The sequence below is a fragment of the Emydura macquarii genome, unplaced genomic scaffold, assembly GCF_026122565.2.
Source record: "Emydura macquarii macquarii isolate MOO-44397 ecotype Brisbane River unplaced genomic scaffold, CSIRO-AGI_Emac_v2 contig_312, whole genome shotgun sequence".
Taxonomy (NCBI): Eukaryota; Metazoa; Chordata; order Testudines; family Chelidae; genus Emydura; species Emydura macquarii.
The window spans coordinates 12,966,197-12,980,360 of NW_027130449.1; the positions used below are offsets into that span (position 1 = coordinate 12,966,197).

General features: G+C 41.0%; 1 protein-coding gene across 2 annotated transcripts in view; it reads right to left on the reverse strand.

Annotated features, from left to right (window-relative positions):
• Window positions 1-14,164, reverse strand: part of CADM1 (cell adhesion molecule 1) — a 270,202-nt gene that overhangs the window by 97,636 nt on the left and 158,402 nt on the right. The window lies entirely within an intron of this gene.

Below are 14,164 nucleotides of genomic sequence, written 5' to 3' on the forward strand. Positions count from 1 at the left end.
TGAAGTGTTCTCCGACTGGTTTATGGATGTTACCATTTATTATGTCTGATTTGTGTCCATTTATTCTTTTGCATAGTGACAATCCGGTTTGGCCAATGTACATGGCAGAGGGGCATTGCTGGCACATGATGGCATATATTACATTAGTAGATGTGCAGGTGAATGAGCTCTTGATGGGGTGGCTGATGTGGTTAGGACCCAGAAGTGTTATTTTTAGTTCTGGGTATCTTGATCTGTCAGCACCCAGCTAAATTCCCTTCAGTCAACCAATTGGTAGGGACCCACTGTTGAATCTCACCTTCCAGCGTGCTCCCCAACTTCACAGAGTTCATAATCAGTAGGCCCCAAACAGGTGTGTGTGCATACAGTCGTATTCAAATGCAAGTATGCTTATGTCTGTCTCTCACACACAGACACAGATTTGTGCCACAGCTTTCGTGTGGTTAAGAGCCTCTAGTTCAATTTCATCCTAATTACTGTACTACTGCCAAGCCCAGGTGTTCAAAAAATCATGATACCGCCTTAAGAATCAGGTCTGTCTCCTGGTGTCTCAGCCTTTCAGATTCACTTGCTTTACATTCTCCAGCTTTCCTCTATGTTCAGGCGAGCTAGACGCTTTTTTTAAAAGATGAAAGCCAAGATTCTAAAACAATTGACTGATTCCAGCTGCCGGGGCCTAAGAAAAATGCCAAATATCTCAAGAAGCACAATAAAATCTGAACTAGCAACACTATCAAAAAAAAATTCCTGTTCAAAATGCTTTTGTTTCCTGAAATCTAGAGTATAATTCTGAAAACCAAAACAACTTTTTGGTGTGACTATCCAAGGATTCCAGGGAGCTTCATCTGATGTAGTTAATGATCAATGTTACTAACAGTGCATGATATAACAACTAATATAACTAACAGATCCTGCTGCTTCCTTCCCAGAGCACTTCTATGCCAGCAGCTTACTGAAGCCAAATGGGCAGAGTGTCAAACTGCAGCAAGATTCATAATGCTGCCTTTGTGAATTTTTAGTATACAACACTGGAGCCTTAAAACCCTCTAAACAGTTCAAGGGCAGAGCAATGTTTACACTCCCAATTAGTCATTTTTACAACCTAGAGCCTCACCATACATTAAATAAACCCTACTTAGTAGATACTAAGTAGTCGGCAGGCAGTAGCAATTTTACACACTCTCTGTGCTGCACTATCTAAGTAGGGAGGGGAATTAAGGACAGTGCTTTAGCCTCAACTTCAGTGCTCAGGATCTCACTGCAGAAACACAGGAACAAGAGAAATGCAAACTAGTGCGTATTTTGTAGGAACTCTGTGTACCCCCAGGAATTAGACTTCCTTGTGAAGTGTGGAATTGCTGGTCTGTCTTTTCGTATTATTTGTATCCATTTTCCCATCAAATGTGAGAAAGAAAGTTAATCTGCATATGAGTGCATATGCACACACTCCATCAACGTACAGTGAAAGCATCCTTTTGCTTTTCGGGGCCCTGGAAATTAAGCTGAATGTGGCAGGAAAGTCATCTCTCAAGCAATTCTGCACCACACACACACACACCACAGGAGTGGGAGATTGGAAAGCAAAACTAGGATCTTTGTAAAATGAAAGCATGGCAGACAATATCCACCATTGTTATGTAATTCTTTTCAAATTCTCAGAGAAACATTTAAATAACTCAGCAGCCCTGTTATGATCAAAGTGACAGAGCTTCTTCCAATTTATACCTCAAAGAAAGGATAAACAGGTATATATATAAAAAAAGCCTTTAGTCTAGATTTCATATCAGACACACTGATGAATAGTAGCCTAAAGGGCAACATATTTGTAAGTTTGAAGTCTCTCCTGCAACACAAACTGCTCTGATTTATCCCGATGATAAAGGCAATTCTGAGAACTATTTTACCATATGTATTAGTTTACAGAGGGGAAAAATGTTGATTCAGCCCTCAATCTGCCACCAGCAGAGTTATAAATGTTAGTAAAAGACCAGTGCTGATACCTCTAAATATAAATCTATTCACTACAAGTTCTGTTCCCCCCCCCACATATACCTTCTTTCAGGGAAAAATTTCTTCTTGCTGCATTTACAGGATTTGCTTTATTGAGTGAAACCTTGAGAAGAACAGAAAGAGCAGACTCTCCTGAGCGAATTACTGCCTGCTGTCACTGCTGGGGTAGCTGGGTTTAAGTGCAAAACTCTGAGCCAATGTCTGTTTTTAGAAGGCAGTTTTACAGACAAATACTCATTCTTGACATGTTATTTTCAATAGAGGAGCTTCTGTTTGCTAACATGCGATGGCACATCTAGAGAAGGGGAATTGTCCCCTACACACAAGATAAAAAACAAAACAAAAACAAAAAAAACCCCAAGAAAATATTGACATTGAGTTTTCAAAATAGTTTATCGCTGCCTTCCTCCTTCTTCTGAAATTATAGTAATTAAAAAGAATGAGAAAAAAAGGTTATTGAAGTTGACCTTCAATGCATCTAGTATACATCTTTGCTTAATGTACATCAACACCCTGCAGGTGTAAGTTCTCATTTCACCTGAGAGACTAACTTCATCCTGCCCAAGGCTGATCAATCAAGTAGCATGTACCATGTGGGAGAGTCAAAATCCAAGTCAAAAAGTACTCGTCTGTTCCTCATGTACATTAAAAAGATTAAATATTTTCTAAATGACCTGTTTTGAGAAGTTTGGAGTTTGTCCCAGGGTCATGGTTGATGTCCCACTTTCTCCATCACTGGATTAGAGGCACTACAGCTGTCTCTAAGGTGGTGGTGTTATATGCATCGAATCATTAACAACCGCCCCTTAAATAGAGTTGGAAACCTGAACGAAGTGCGAAAGCAGCATTACCTTCCATTTTAACAAATCCCAGCAGATTGTCTGGGGAGACCTTCATTTCGTACGTGGGGGTTAGTGTTGGTTGTTCTTTTATTCTGTCTGGGAGAATTTGTGAGCCAATTGAGTGGCAAGGACTTGTACAAAACAAAATACTAGTGCTGAAAGACATGATTGAAATTCTGGACGCATAGATGGTTGTAAAGCCTCACACTTTTTACTGTATTTGACACACTCCCCATTTGTATTAAGTCTCCAAACCAAAGCTGCACCATCTCTCCAGGTTGTAGGTCACAGCTCCAGAAAGCACAACATTTTACTCTTCTCACCCTTCTGCACACCTCCACCCAACTCACTATTTGGACAATAAGCTCCAAAACTTTTACAAATATGAGGAACAGATATTTCTCTCTCTCTTATTAGCAGATTCACCAGTAAGTTCCCTGGAGACAGAGTTTACTAGCTTCTCAAATTTACTCAGAAATAAATAAAACGTGACAAGTGCTTTCCTTTGAATCTGCAAAAGGCCTGAGACAAGTGAAATGATATTCAGTAAGTTAAGACTAGCAGAAATGACACAATGGTTCACTTAAAATGTAGGAGACTGGCAATGACTCAGTCACTTATGGTGTAACCATGGAAGACCCAGTAACACCATAAAACGTCAAGAAACACAAAGACAGACTTGGCTGAGCGTCAAAAAGCTGATTGGCAAGCAGACAGAAGGTTCTCAATAGCTTGTAAACAAAATGTATCTGTAGATTTTTCTTTTGAAGCATAAAACAAAAACAACAACAACAACAAGAAAAAGAAAAAAACAAATTTCAGTGAATGCCACTGGATAAATCAGACACATCTAGTTTCATTATATAGTTTCCCCTAAAAAACAAGTTCAATTTTGAACTTGTGTATTGCTTCATAGAATGGAGGAGGCAGATGGTGATAACCTTACTTTTTACCCCATGATTAACAGTAGTAGCCCCAAAGTTCAAGACCAATAGGATACATGTAGCCTCAAAAAATAAACTTTAAAAAAATCCTCAAGAGGGTTTGTAAGAAAGAAGAAGGTTACTTGTGCTAAATTGTTGCATTTCAGCTTAGAGTTGGAGTTTAAGTCAAATATAACCCCCAATCTCTCTAAGAATTCACTTGTCGTTTCTGAGCTGGACTCCTTTAGCAAATGGTAGAAAATCAGAATGGTCTTCACATGACTGGTTTCACCAATACTAACAGCCAAGAAGGGAACGCTGCTCCGGAAGGCTCATGTTACACCATGCAACCATACTGCAGATAACTGTGGCCATCATTTGCACCCACCATATCAAATTCAGATTGGAACCTAAATCGCTTCAGTTAATGTGGAACACTGTTAAACACTGCCCTGAAGTTTCAAAACAAAAAAGCGAAGAGAATGACTCATACCCAATTCAATTTTTTTTTAATTAAAAACAGAGTCCACCAGTGCTTGAGAACTGAAAAAAAAAAAAACCCTCAAATGAAATGATCTTTCAGGAGAAGCACTGTGATTTTTATCACATATTTAATAAAAAGTGCTAGGTACCTTTTAAAAACCAGATACAAAAATAAATTGTGTTTAGTTTTTAATTAAATCTTTATCTTCATATTAAAAAAACTGTAGGCCTGGAGGTTTAGATTGTCGTTTTAAACAAAAGTAAATGCTTTTTTACATGCAATGCCATTAGATATAATTATGCAATGAGTAAAGCATACATTGCGCTATAAATGTCATTTGGTTTTACAGTTATAAACTCATCAACTTATCAAAACACTGCCTCAAGAAAGAATGAGACAGCTACAGTGAGTGACTTAAATTCACTGATGTCTTTGAAGAAGCATGCTGAAAGGCAAAACCGCAACAAAAAAGCCTTCACATTTTCATCTTCTCAACTGAAATATTAATTTCCTTTTACAGTTCTGCATACAGCAGGACAGGGGAATATTTAGCCATTACACACCATAAAGTTGGGCAAATGTGTTACCTGAGATCCAAGAGAGAATGTTGAGTGAAAAGGGCAGGAAAAGAAAGAGAGGTCAGTGCAGAATATCTAGGTTTCAATTACACCACCTGGAAATTATATCCTGAACATCAGTATGTGAGGAGTATGATGACATGCAAACATAAGTGATGCCAAGAAGAAAGTCAATTCTTGAGAGCAAGTGATGGCTAGCGAGACACTTTAGACACCCCAAATCCAAAATTTTCTTGCTGTCTCATCAGATGGGAGTAGAAGAAAGGTGCTCTGTGCTCACGCCTGTTTTGGGATCATCTTGCATGCTCTTTAACAAATCTTCTACTGGCTTACTATATAACCAAAGGCAACAAGAACAGCAGCGCAACACTGTTTTATGCTTTGTTTCTCATATTACTTGTTCAGACACAAAACTGAAGCTGTGCCAGTGGTACTTAAACATGAGCTTTGGATTCCACTTCCTACCAACCAACATCCTCTTTTCTGCACTGTGTTTCACTAACCCCACCAATCTGGTAGTTATCACCCTGGGAGATTTGTCCCTTGAAGAACAAAACAGCTGGGAGAGAGACAGACACTGTTCACTTCTTCTCCTTGCCCCGAATTCTGTATTGCGCGATTTAATATAAAACGTTGACAATGGTCCAATACAATAACTCCATCAACAATGTTTCTGCCAGCTTAACATTTGCCATGTTTAGCACAGCACCCACAAACTGGAAACAAAAGATGTAACTGGACTTTGAACGGGTTTGAGAATGTGTCAATGAAAATCCATATTCTTTGTGACTCCCTTTCATTCACGAACCCTTTTGCTTTTAGATTCTCTCTAACCATGTATCCATGGCTACCTAGACAGCAAGAGAAGTAAAAACAAAACACAGCTAAGAATCTTATATTGGAGAAAAGGTTAAAAATGCCCATTAATATAATGGTTTAAGTGTATTCAAGGATCTAAAGTTGAAATTTAGGGGGGGGGGGGAACTTTCTCCTAAGAGCATAGGAGCTGCCATGCTGGGTCAGACCTATGGTACATCTAGACCAGTATCTTGTCTCTAACAGAGGCCAGTACCAGAGCTATAGGGGGAGTGTACAAAACAAGGCAATTTTGGAGACATCCACCTTTGTCTTCCCCACCTGGATTCTGCCAGTCAGAGGTTTACGGTCTCCCCAAAGATGGTGCTGCATCCCTGAGCATCATCATGAATTTATCTAGTTATACTTCTGGCCTCCACAACATCCCATGGCAATGAGTTCCACAGGTTAATTGAGCATTGTGTGGAAAGAGTACTTCCTCTTCTTTGTATCAAAACGACTGCCTATTCATTTCATCATGTGACCCCTGGTGTTTGTATTGTGGGAAAGGGTAAATAATACTTCTCTATTCACTTTTTCCACACCAGTCATAATTTCATAGACCTCTATTAAACCACACCTTAATTGTCTCTTTTCTAAATTGATCTAATCTCTTTAGTTTCTCCTTGTATGGAAGCTGCTCCACAGCCATGATCATCTTTGTTGCCTTCTCTGAAGCTTTCCCCCTTCCACTGTATATCCTTTCTGAGATGGGTCAATCAGAACTGGACACAGAATTAAAGGTGTGGGCACAGCATGGATTTATAAAGTGGCATTATGATATTTTGTCTTATTTTTTATCCCTTTCCTGATAGTTGCTAACACACTGTTAGCTTTTCTGACTGCTGCTGTTGCTTATTGAGCAGAAGCTTTCAGACAACTGTCCACAGTGACTCCAAGTTCATTCTTGGGTGGTACCAGCTAATTTAGACCCCATCATTATGTGTGTGTAGTTGGGATCATGTTTTCCATTGTGCATTACTTTGCACTGATCAGTGTTGAATTTCAGCTTCCATTTTGTCACCCAATCATACAGGTTTGAGAGATCCCTTTGTAACTCCTCCCTATCTCCTTTGGACTTTTATTTTAAATAGTTTTCTATCATCCACAATTTTTTTCCCACTTCACTGTTCACACGAACTGTTAGGTTTGTGAGGCAATATCTTTTATTGGACAAACTTCTGTTGGTGAGACTAGCTTTCAGGCCACACAGAGCTGACAGGCAGAAGCATTGTGTGTGGCTCAAAAGCTCATCTCTCTCAGTAACAGAAGTTGGTCCAACAAAATATATTTCCTCACCCACCTTATCTCTCTAATATCCTGGGACCGACCTGGCTACTACCACACTGGCCACTGTTAGGTTTGAGTCTTCAGCAAGTTTCCTCTCAACTTCTTTCTGGACCCACCTTATTGTACTTTTACACCTAACCTGACACAGCTTGTGCTCCTTCCTACTATCTTCACTAGGTTTTGAGTTCCAAATGCTAAAGGATGCCTTTCTGGGCATGTCTGTACTGCAATTAAACACCCGCAGCTGGCCGGTGCCAGCTGACTCAGACTCGCGGGGCTGTTTAATGGGAACGGAAACATTTGGGCCCAGACTGCAGCCTTAACTCTGGGACCTTCCCACCTCACAGGGTCCTAGACCCTAAGCGTCTACACTGCAATTAAACAGCCCCTTAGCCAAGCCCTGAAAACCGAAGTCAGCTGGCCCGAGTCCTCTGCAAATGTTTGATTGCAGTATAGACATACCCTTTGCCTCTAATGGCTTCCATTGCTCTGTTGTTTAGCCATGGTGGCAGTGTTTTGGTCCTCTTATTTTCTTTTCTGACTGGGGGGTGCACATTTAGTCTGAGTCTTTAATTCTGGTGTTTATCAGTAGTCCCCACGCTGCTTGCATGCATTTAACCCTTCTGACTGCTCCTTTTAATTTCCATTTAACAAGCGTCCTCATTTTTGTGTAGTTCCCTCTTATAAAGTTAAATGTTCAACGTTAAATGTCTTCCTTCCACCTCCGGTGGTAAAACACAAAACATCCTTATTAGCTGGTATGATCAGATCCAGGAACATGCTGACACTGCATTAATAGCATCTCCTTGTCCCCAACAAGTATACAACCTTAGCCCCTGGGGTATAGGAGGCTGCCCACTCTGGATGTGTTGTGTTACATAATGGATGAGCAGCACTCTGATCCCCAAAGTCTCCTGCATGCAGACTGCCCGATTAGAGCCAACAGGGAGACTAAGATAAAATGAGGGGTATTTTTCTGGATGCCTTTTGATTACAGGTTCATTTTAGCTATTATAGAAAAGCAGCAGACAAGAGCTGTAAAGAGACAAACACAAGAAATGTGCTTTAGAAGATAATGGTGCCTGTTCTATTTAAAGGCTCAATATTTCTTGTTTTCTTCTATCTGAGATGCATTTGAAAAAATCCAACCTGAGCCCATTAGCAACAATTTTCAGTTTACTGATCTTCCCCACTACTCAGAGCATTCAAGAAACATGGCCAGGTATCAGTTCTATGAATAAAGATAGCAAGAGCTTGTCTGCATTAACTGTATTTAATTTCAAGCTTTCTGACTCTCAGCTTTAGGAGGAAGAAAAGAAGAAACCAGATGTAAAATTGATGTTTATCATTACCCATCATTAAAAAATGATATTGTGGCATTTCAGAAGTAGCAGGGAGTGAATAGTCAATGTTTCTGCACCTATTTATTAATTCTGCTTTTCTACAGCTCTGTAAAGTACAGCTATTTTAAAACGACTACCATTTCTCCCCCTTCATCCACTTGGCGTTTAATTTCTATAGTAAAGCATTTCATTTTTGCTTAAAAATCACCTTTGCACCCATAGAACCAGGTGAGTGATCAAGAAATTAATCCTTTATGCACCTCCAGATACAAGAAAATGGGGCAACAAGCAAGCAGTGCATGGGAGAGAAACAGCATCCTCCACGATGTCCCGCAACTACCCTCATTGCCATGAATTTTAGATCCACCCATATGCTACGAGGACACACAAAAGGAAAAAAAAAGAAGAATCTACTGAATAAAGAAAGCTGAGCTAAAATAAAGTGACTACATTTTCCATTAAAGATGAATTTAAAGTAAAAATACACTCGGGGTGATGTACCGAAGGTGGTTGCAAGCTGGCCTGCAAAATGTTACTCATTGTTAGTAATGGTAGCCTTCTGAACTGCAAAGAAGGATGGAGCGTTAGCTATCACATCCCCAGCTTTGCTACTGAATACAGAAAGCTTGCCAAGATGGAGTTATACTTCGATAGTGTTAAAAGCAACAAAGGCACAATTCAGTTGTTTAAGATAGGAAATATGAACAATTCCATGAGCAATTCAAACCGAGATGGACAATTTGGAGAGGTAAAAAGTGATTGCCCACACTGGGATGCTGCCAGGATACCGACTCTCATTCCCTCTGCTTTTCTAAAGAGGGTCATGGGATCTTTAATGAGTATGATTGCAATTCACCTGAAAACCCGTACGGCCCAGGAGCACGATTTCCCTCGTCACTGTGGTGAGAGACACGGTGCAGAGTGAAGGGGAAGAGTGCCACTTTGCCTACCCATGCCTGAAATTTTCCCCAACTGAAAGAGGGACAATAGCTGATAAATATCGCCCCTCCCCTTCCCCCCAGGTATTGGGTGGAGGAGTGTTTGCACAGCACTGTGCTATATATTATTTATATTTATTCACAAACACCACTTACTGCATCACCATAAAGACTTTCCTTTCGAGGGACTGAGACACTTTTGGGGACAACCAGGTCTGAGAATCACCTTGTTACCCCCTGCCTCCCTCAAAAGGGAGCCTTTCTTTTGGTAAGTGGCTGTCAGCTCCCCGATACCAGCAGCTTCTCAGCCAGTCGTGCGCTCTCCCCTGTGCTACACCAGCCCCATCTTTGCCCTGCAAGTTACCAGTAGCTGCATCCCAATCCCCAAGTCCCTTTCAATTGTTCCTCTGACGTCCAGCCCAACTCTGGCTACGCTCAGAATTTCCATATCCTCTGCCCCCAAAGGTGCAGTGCACCCCAGTTAACCTGTTTTTATCTTAAACGACCAATCCTGTAAACCACAAAGCACGTCTAATAAAACGGAAGAAGGTTCATTTAAGTAACTGTACAGATTTAACTAGATACAAGGGAGAGTGGCGGAAATAACTGGTTACTTTTGTACAAAACAAATACAAAACAAAATCATAAAAAGCAAACCCGGGCCTACACTTATCAGTAGTTACCTTTCCTATCTAATAAAGTAGGTCCCTTTCTCCCCCAAGTTCAGTCCCTTGCAGAGCCAGCTGGTTTCTTAAGAACCAGGATACAAATGTCTGTGAAAGCTGCCCCCCAACCGCCTCCTCCACAAGGGGTTTCCTCGGTGAATGGATACGGAGCTTCTCCCTCCTCTGTGTACTGAAAACTGCCTTTTGTTTCTATTCACAGACAGGGCAAACCACTGTCTTGTTGCAAAGTTTCTTTTTCATCTTTAAGTGGTTTTGATTGTTTGTAATTGCCTCTCATGGTTTCCTATTCAAAGTCTAAGTCTTGCATCACATTGAGGGCCAAACAATGTAGGGTGACAACTCCCTGTTGTCTGAATGGGCCATCACCAAGACACATTATTTCCTGGTGACTGATTTCTACTCCAAGTCAATAAAGCATAAACACTTTATTCCTTAAATATTACCCATACATGCATCTCACAAGGTTTATGAATCTTGACAAGTTACGACCATTTGGAAATACCTTACATGTTACTCTTTAAGGATAAATATCCTGTAAGATGTGTTTGATGCAGTGAGTTTGTCAGCTCTGAGGTTAGAATGTTTGCAAAAAAACAGGGGACTTTGTCAACGCGGCTCTCTGTCATAAGCCACAGGTGCATGGTGTAAAAACCGTTTGACACAAAGTAGTGCCAGCAAAATGCTAGTTTTCTTCCTTGCCTTCTGTCTCCTGTATTTTACTTAAATGCCAAGAGCACCACAGCTTTGTAAAAGGGTTGTTTTGGGGTTGTTTTTTTTAAACAGTAGGTGTGACACTGCACCACTCACTGTGGACACCTGTGTCGTGTTCTGCGACTGCTTCCAAAGGAAGCGAAAAGGAGATCACAGTGTTCTTAACATTTCGAATGACATTGTCCAGACAGTTATAGTCCCCTTTTTGCTCCCACTGGAAACTACTCCAGATCTCCAGTGCCTCTGGAACTATATATAACATGCGGCACCATGGAGGATTTCACCTTTTCTCTTTTCTATGCTTCCAAGACAATGAAAGCTCTGTTACCAATGCTTCCCCCATCTCTGTCAGGTTCTCTTCCAGCCTGAGGGATGGATTCCGACAGCTTCATTTGATCCATTTGTGCAGAGATGAATTTACTACTGATAATAGAGCATCTGATACAGGTGAGCTGGACTACATGTTTCTTCCCGGCTCTGATCACCTGAAATGTGTGTCTGACTACAAAGGTTAAGTCCCTACCACATGACAAGGGTCAGCATCCACTATTACCACTCTCAAACTGATCAGGATTGGCCCTGTTACACTTGTGCCTGAAATCGCATAAGATAAATGGCTAGGAGGCTCTCTCTAATCTTTGCACACTGGCTAATACTTGAGAACGGCTCCTTCAGTTTTGGCTGTTTAGACTGTAAGTACTGCAGAATAAGGAGTGCTGTCTTCTAGCCTTTCCCTGTAGCATCGAACACACTGCTGGCATCACAAATGAATTTATCACTTCAATGAGAAACGGGAGTGGTTCTCCGGTGTATGAGAAAGGTTATGCCAACAATCGTGAGTTTATTAATACTACAGGGGAAGAAGATTATAAATGCATTTTACTGATTTGCTGATACTGGTAAAACCCACCAGGAAATCATAACCCTCCACATTAAAATGCTAAACACCCCAATAAAAGTCTAGCAGAGAGGGAATAACGTCATTCAGATTTTACATGTCAGACATCAACCGCAGTTCAAAGCCAGGCATCTTTCCTTTCCATCCTCACCATATTCAACAAGTGTTCATTTATATACAAATATATACACACAACATATTAACTACAATGGTCTTTTTATAGTGTCTAAAAATATTTAGAGACTGCTTCTCAATGTGCTGCCCTCCTTTTGCATTCCAGAGTGAAACCACAGCAAACCAGCACCCTATGAAGGAATCATGCTTTGCATACTCTATTGCCGTACAATGCTAAACTCCTTTCATGGAAGAACAACAGACTTGGCTGCAGCGCATGCTAACACCAAACCACTGGATTTAATCCAGTTTATGAAAAAGGCTTAATTAACAAGCCATTTGCTTTTCAGCAAAGTAAGAGAATGGGGAGTTAATCATTGCAGGCTCCTATTTCTGTATTTTTTCCATAAAGCAAGAGTACAGCGTGTAATGCAGAACTGCCAACCATCACATACAAACGCCATCTTCTCTGCAAGGCTACTCACCTGATTTTCAAGAGTGCTGAGAGCTCACACGTCCCATTGAATCTGCAAGACCTGCCAGGCGCTCAGCACCTCTGAAAATCAGTCCATAAATAAACAAGAGCCTTCATCCTTATAGGTTTCTGTTCCTTGGGTACCTGTGTAAATTTTCCTTGTATCAATGGTTTTTCCATGTGGATTCTGTACTTGTGAAGAGTGACAGATTCACAGCCCTTGGGAAAGATGTGCTTTATTTGACCACAGAGCAGAGACTCAGGGCTGCAGCAGTGCAAACTTTTCCTATACCATGCTGCCCAAATGCCACACCCATGAGGGCCAGCTCTAGAGATGAAAGCAGAATTTGGTCATTCTAAACTAGCCCCTTCTGCCAACAGCGCCAACAAGGGTCCCCTCAATGCCAGTTTTGGAGATGGTTTTGGGGATGTAAACTGATAATAGACCAAACTCATCTCCCAGAGACCACTAAACTGCCAAAAAAAGTTGTTTGCAGTGTTGTTGTAGCCCTGTTGGTCCCAAGATACTAGAGACACAGTGTAGGTAATACCTTTTATTGGCCAACTTGTGCTGGTGAAAGACACATTTTCAAGCTTACACAGAGCTCTTTTTCAGGACCGAAAGTCAACGCTGGAATAAAGCAAGAACTTGAAAGAAAATGAAGCTTTCTGACAGAAGACGGACTAGTAAACCTACATCCAGCACTGGCTTTAGGAATAGGGGACCCTTCCCATTATGTCCTCCCCACTCATTCACTTCCCATTTCCATCTCTCTCCTCCCATCTCTCCTTTTGTGCACAACTAGGTAAAAGCAGCAGCAATCAGAACACTGATAAATAGCCTCAGACAGCCAAAAAAAATCCCCAAAACACATTGGGAATGCCTGAAAGTCAAGCTCTGTACTGTGGCGTTTCATGAGTCCCAACAGCCATCTTGGTTTAGATGGGGCAGTACAGAATTTGAGTTGAATATAGCTGTTGTGGGGATTTTATATAGATGTCTGGGCCCGTAGACAACCATTGAAAGAAGGAAGTCACTTTAAAAGAAACCTGCAGATATTTAGCAAACAAGCTGAGTCTCTCTCTTTTCCTGTTTGTATGTAAGAACACAATTCAGTCTCAAAAATCACTGTTTTTATTTATCCTCATACTTTCATCAGAGCTTTTACAAATAAATGCAAAATTCTTAGCTGCCATGGCATACAGTGGAAACTAGTTATGAATAGGGCCCTACCAAATTCACAGCCCATTCTAATCTATTTCACAGTCGGAGGAATTGAAAATTGGTCAGTTTTACGATTTCAGATATTTTCATCTGAAATTTCTCAGTGTTGTAACTGCGGAGGTCCTTACCCAAAATGGGATGGAAGTGGGGGGTCATAAACCTGTTGTAAGGGGGTGGCAAGATTGCCACTCACTTCTGTGCTGCCTTCAGAGCCCAGCTCAGCAGGGAGCTGAGTCTGATCTCCTCTGTGCTGCTGGGACCAGCAGTAGGTATCCCCGGCAGGGGCGCTCCTAGCTGCATGGCGGTGATCAGATTTCATGGGGAAGGGCCAATTTCACGGTGTGTGATGCGTTTTTCACAGTCGTGAAATTGGTAGGGCCCTAGTTATGAACTTTCTCAGTTGTTGCTGAACAGAGCAACCTCGGTGTTAATATTTAGCAACTGATTTACAGATTTGCAAAACTCACTTAACATCTTGAACGAATGAAAGTTTGAAAATCCATACTGAATAAACCCCACAATCATGTTCCAAATTAAAGAATGTTTTGAAGAAGTATGCTTACTTTCTACTAGATCTTACAAAGCAGGAAGACAGCCCCCTCGAACACCAGACAAAGATGCAGGTGAATGCCTGACTGATGGTACATAAAACATCAGAACTGTATCGAGTCAGATAAAAATATCTCCAGCATCACACATCTCAGTGAAGGAAAAAACTCTCCACTGTCACTTAGAAATGTTTTTCCACTAAGCCTCTTCTGACAATAGAGAAGCTTCAGAAACCAATGGAAT